General features: G+C 46.1%; 1 protein-coding gene across 1 annotated transcript in view; it reads right to left on the bottom strand.

Moving 5' to 3' along the window:
* Positions 1–1,186: 1,186 nt before the first annotated feature.
* Positions 1,187–6,000, bottom strand: part of CD58 (CD58 molecule) — a 95,222-nt gene continuing 90,408 nt past the window's right edge. The window contains exon 6 of the mRNA XM_064282373.1: positions 1,187–1,205. The gene's annotated coding sequence lies outside the window, so the exon portion shown is untranslated. The remainder of the gene's footprint in view (positions 1,206–6,000) is intronic.

Genomic DNA, 6,000 nt, shown 5'->3' with positions numbered 1-6,000 from the left:
TGAACACTAACAGCCTAATGAAATGACAAAAACTCTAAAGCTTCTGTTGCCTAAAATACCCTCAAATGAAAAGTAAAAAATGAGAAAACATTGCTTTGTTATTTAGAAGGGTTTTATTTTTGTGGGTAGTAATTCATTTTTATGTTTCAAGTTTTTCTTTAGAACAATTGCCTGTCCCCTGGGACAAATGTGGAGAAACATTTTCTCCTGGGTCCATGAACCCCCTTAGGGTCAACGTGGCCGAGAGGCTCTTGAGCGTTTTTTACGCACAGCCCGGTGCCTATCTGCCCAGCCCGATGCAGCTGCCTCTTGGCTCAGAGAACCTGGACCTGCTCCATAGTGGTTTTTAAGCTTGCAAATGTGATGTGTATGGGTTTTGGGTCTCTCCTCACCAAATGGGCCCTGTCCCTCTCTCCTGAGCCTGGATGTGCTGGGTCAGTGAACACCCCTTTACCGCATGTATTGAAAGCAAATAGCTGTGCTGACCACATGGTGAAGGAGGCAAAGTTGATTTTGGTGTCCCCACTCTATTTCTGGAGCCTGGAGTCCCTGGGTGGTATAAATGGTAAATGTGCTCAGCTGCTAACCAAAAGGTTGGAGGGTCTGGTCCGCTCAGAGATACCTTGGAAGAAAGGCCTGGCAATCTACTCCTGAAAGATCAGCCATTGAAAACGCTATGGAGCACAGCTCTACTCTGGCACACACGGGGTCACCGTGAGTCAAAATCAACTTGCGGGCAACTGGTTTTTTGGGCCTTCATGTAGTCCCCCAAGGTGGGCGTATATTGAGAAGAGGTACCCCACTGAAGGAAGAATGAGGTGAAAGTTACAGAGCTGATTATTGTAATTGCTGTCAATAAGTCGTTCACCTGTAAAAAGTTGAACTGGCAAGAGTTGTGTGATAGATATATTTATAACAACAAAAAAGAGTAGATGCTAAGGCTGCTTTTGTACAACCAAAAACCTCATGGGATTTGGCTTCTTGGTTTGGAGGTTTAGGGCCATGGTTTCACGGGACATCCCAGTTAATTGGCCTAATAACATGCTTAGTGCTTCTGTTCTGCCTCCTAGTTCGGGACATCCCAGTTAATTGGCCTAATAACATGCTTAGTGCTTCTGTTCTGCCTCCTAGTTCGTTGCATAGTGCCTTGGGTCTTGAAAGCTTGCAAGAGGCCATCCAGGGCACAACAATTGGTCTGTATTCACCTGGAGCAACAGAGAAAGGAGAGTCAGGAATAAAAGGAGGATATGGAATATGGGGCTAATTTCCTCCATGAACAACTGCCTCCTTTGCCAGGAGACCAGAAGAACTGAATGGTGCCTGGCTACCATTACTGAACATTATAATCAAAGATCCTATAATAGAATCTTGATCAAAAGTGGGAAAATTTAGAACAGAATTTCAAATAGTCATAGACTCCAGACTTCCTGGAGCCATGAAAGTTAGATGAACTCCTGAAACTATTGTCCTGAGATGATCTTTAAACCTTCAATCAAAAATATCCCCTGAAGTCTTCTTAAAACCAAACAATAGTTTCTTAGTAAAATAAGGTCTGCCTTGAGCATTACCATACTTTTTGCAAATAATGTACCCCCACATATAACACACATAGCTTGCCTAGGAAAATAATACACAATTGTTGGCAAAATCATACAATGCAAGTGTTATTTGCATAAAATGAGGTATGCTGTTTTAAAAACTATATGGGATCAAATTAACAACAGGAGTTCGAAAGATTAGACTGGAAACTTAGGGAGCAGTGAGTTTATGTTAATGGGGGAGGAACAACCCAGAAAAGGAGGGTGAGGATGGTTGCACAACTCAAAGAATGTAATCAATGTCACTAAATGTTACATGTAGAAACTGTTGAATTGGTGTGTGTTTGGCTGTGTATATTCTCTCTCTACAACAACAGCAACAAAATAAATAAAATTTAAAAAGAAAAGAAAGAGGCAGCAGTCAGGGTACCTCTGGAGTGGAATCAATGCTAGAGCTGAACAACACATCACAGAGACCGTGAGGAAGAATCCCTCACCGTGCAGGCCAGCAAGGCTGCTCAGATGGAGCCAGCGTCAGAGAGAGCAAAATTCAGCTCTCCCCACACTAAGCCCATGGCTCCGTCCCCTCGTGAAGAGGGGCACCACGACTGGAAAGCACAATGAACCAGAGAAGTAATTCTGGTGTGGGGACAGGGCTGTGTGTGTAGGTAAGTATGGGCACGGGTGTGTGTGTGTCTGTGCACATGCCCAGTGGAGAGAGAAGACTTGGCTATGGTGGGTGCCTTTTTCCACTCTTGGGGCTGTTTCAGTGAAGAGGCGTCTCCCGGAGGCCTCAAGTGGTGTTGGGCAGGCCATTCTTACGAGGCAAAAGCTCAGAGCAAACCCTCAGCCTGTCAACCACTGTAGAACAGGTGGGCTGGCTCGCCTCCCCCCGCCCAGGTAGGAGGGCCCAGGAAGAGCTAGCTTTAGTCCAAGGTGGCTGAGAGAAGGACCTCTGGTAGGGAGACGTCATGAAGAAGCTATGACCTCCCCCATCTCATCCCAGCCTTGTCTCCCTTATGCCAGCAGGGAGACCATCGTGACTATACTTGTCCTTCCCAGCATAGGCCTGGTAAAGTGGGGAGAAGCCCTCTGACCCCCTTCTGCTCTGACTGAACTCTGTAGCCTGGCTTGAAGAGAGGGTTTGGATGGTCAATTTTAAGGTTCTTTCTAGCTCTACCCTGGCTGTAAAAGGGAAGAGGAACTGTCCCAGTGGCATTCCCCATGGAACAAAAGACCTGCCCGCTGCCCTCACTGGCTATATTTATTTAGCAGTTACTCACGGAGTCAAGTAGCCCTGGTGGCGTAGTGGTTAAAAGCCCAGCTGCTAACCAAAAGGGCGGCAGTTCAAATCTACCAGCCACTCTTTGGAAACCCTAGGGAGTGGTTCTGCTCTGTCCTACAGGATCTCGATGAGTTGGAATCAACTCGACACCAACAGGTTTGGTTTGGTTTTCAAGTTGTCAAGGGCCCTCTCCAAAATTGTCACTCACACCTAGAGGGCAAGGCTAGGCAGGTGGCAGTCGGGGCATTTCTGAGTTAGCCATTTTGGAAACAGAACCAGACTAGGGGTAGAGCTGAGTGGTTCTCACAGGGACTGACAAGCACTCAAGGCAGGCCTTCCTTCAGCATCTGGACAAGATGCATTGTCTTTGCCAAAGAAACAGTTTCAGTACGTTTTTCCCAGGTGAGAGGGAAAACAAAGCTCAAATACCAGAGTCGCAGAAATAGCCTGAGGCTGTTAGCTCTGATGGGCAGTGGTGCATCAGTCTCCAGTTGACAGCCCAGCCTCGGCCACAGACAGTGCAGGAAAGAAGGAGCCATCACAGCCAATGGGAGCTAGAAGCAAAATGTGCTTATTAGACTCTGGGGGCCCAAATCTAGGAGCTGAACACCACATCGCTGTGGTTCCTTAACAGCACATTCAGAAAGAAAGAAGAGGCAGGTTTAGAGGAGTCGAAAAGGGAGAAATGCAGCCAGGAAGAGGAAAAGGTCTGGAACCATGGGAGTACCTGCATCAGGTCTGGCTGGAGTTGGAGGTAACTACATTAAGGCAAAGACTGGAAGGTTAATATGAAACCAGCTGATACTGAAAGCGAACAATTAGGAAGGCTGAGGAGCTTAATATTAGATTAATGGCTGCTATTCTGGGTAGAGGATAAAGTCCGCAGCTTCCAGGAAAGAAGTCAGACTCAGAGAAATCTTCTTAGTTGATGGCTCTTGGTCCGTTTTCGTTGGGTTTTTTCCTTTCCTGTATTTAAGAGAAAATGACCATGCATTCACGTAAGATTCCTTCTCTTCTCTTCTCTTCTCTCTCCCCTCCCCTCCTTTCCTCTCCCTTTCTTTTACTTCTCTTTTTCTGTTTAGAGATGTCTCACTTTCTTCAGGTCCTAGAATGAATTTTGGGCCATCACTTGTTCAGTTTGCCTTACACCATATCATTTCGTCCTATAAGGGTTCTCTTCCTCGATGAGATTTGTGGCGCCCTATAAAAATATTTTTCTCCGTGCTCGTAGTATTTTTGAGATATTTTAGGCTAGTAAATGGATCAATAGTACAAGCCCAGGACAGGAGAGATTTTCTTTGACAATACGGGCTTAAACCAAGCACCGGGCAGCCAAGCTTATGGACTTCGGATGGGGTGGGAGTGGGGGTCCCAATGTTTCCAAACCTAGCAGCTCATCAATTTCCCCAGGCAGCTTTTTAACATAAAAATTCCCAGGCTAACAGAATTAGAATCTCCAAAGAGCCATCTGGGAATCTGCATATCCTCAAATTCCTCAGATGACCTAATGACTGGGAACGTATGGTTCAGGGGGTGCATGGAGAGAAGACAAAGCAAAGAGGGGCCATGAACTCCTTCATTGTTTGTACTTGGGTCATGTGTAGGATGTCGTATCTTCCATGACAGCTGGTGAGTTCCATGGGGCAACCACTTTATCTTACTCATCTTTATAACCCCTGCACAGAGTCAGTCGTATTCAACATGTGGGAACTGAATTAATTTTCAAAATTTCTCCTCTTCCCTGACCCTGAAACTTGGTTGTTTTCCAGTTGAGATCTTCAGAGGCCTGGCTGATGGAGACATGGAGACCAGGCCTGACCCCACAGAATTAGGTGCACGTCCCAAATAATCTAAGAGCACGGACGCCTGGAGCTGAATGGGCCCTTAGAGACCCTTCAGTCCAGTGGTTTCCAAACTATGTCCCTTGGAAATCTGGAGTTCCACAGAGGAGCCTCAGAGACCACTGAGTAGAAAGGGAGCAGGCCCAATGAGAGGGGCTTTGGGCCCTCCACTCACCTCCACCTTTTCAACCAGTGCAGCTCTGCTTTTGCAGCTTTGTATTAATATTACAATAACCTCGTAATTGGTTTCTCAGCTGCTCCCCTTGCCAAGGAGCTCTGGTGGTGCCGTGGTTAAGAACTACAGCAGCTAACCAAAAGGTCAGCAGTTCAAATCCACCAGCCACTCCTTGAAAACCTTATGGGGCAGTTCTACTCTGTCCTATAGGGCCACGATGAGTCGGGACTGACTCAATGGCAACGGGTTTACCCTTCCCAACCCCTATCCCCAACTCCTGCCTATTTTCCATTCAGTGTCCAGAATGATCATTTCAAAACATAAGGTTGGTCATGTCACTTTCCTGTTTAAGACCCCACTTTGGGTTTCCATTTCATTCAATAAAAACTCAAGGCCCTCACCACGGCCTACATGTCCCCACATAATCTCGCCTCACCTGCCCCTCTGCCTCATCTTCTTCCCCGCGCCCCTTACACGTCTCTTTCTGCCACACTGCCCTCTTTCAGTTCCTTGCACACTAAGCAAGCTCCTACCCCAACACCTGGACACTTCCTGTTCCTTTCACCTGAAACTCTTACCCAGATACCCACGTAGCTTGCTCCCTCTTTTCCTGACCACCCTGTGAAAAATGGTGCCCTGTTTCATCAGTCTCTAAATCCTTTATCCTGCTTTTTTGACTGTCTCCTGTTGTAGGGGAAAAAAACATCACAAAGTTTAGTAAAGCAAAAAGAAAGCTTTATTTGCCATATATTCAAAAAGGCAAAAGTGGGGAGCGGACAAGCATGTTGCTAGAGCCATGTCTGCCCAAGTCCAAGGAAATACTACAGAATAAGCAAGAATGGGAAAATGGACAAGCATGCTGCCACAGCCATGTCTGCCCAAACCCGAAGAATACTGCAGAGTCATCAGTGTGTATTAACACTACAAAATGGACAAAACCATGGAAAGCTTCATCTTTTCACAGATTGGCTAGAAACCGTGATCTTGTATTTTGAATTGCCTTTCTTAACAATCATCAGTACAGGTTTCAGTAACGACAGTCAGGAGGGTCTTCATTGGTCCAACAAATTTCTATTCACTAGATGCTAATAGAAAAAGATAAGAGTGGAAAGTCTTTTGTGTTCTGGCTTATGTGAAATGTTCCCCAAAAGATACCTTCCA

This window comes from Loxodonta africana, chromosome 3, assembly GCF_030014295.1.
Source record: "Loxodonta africana isolate mLoxAfr1 chromosome 3, mLoxAfr1.hap2, whole genome shotgun sequence".
Classification (NCBI taxonomy): Eukaryota; Metazoa; Chordata; class Mammalia; order Proboscidea; family Elephantidae; genus Loxodonta; species Loxodonta africana.
Note: the sequence above shows the minus strand (reverse complement) of the source record. Positions and strands in the feature narration are given on the sequence as shown.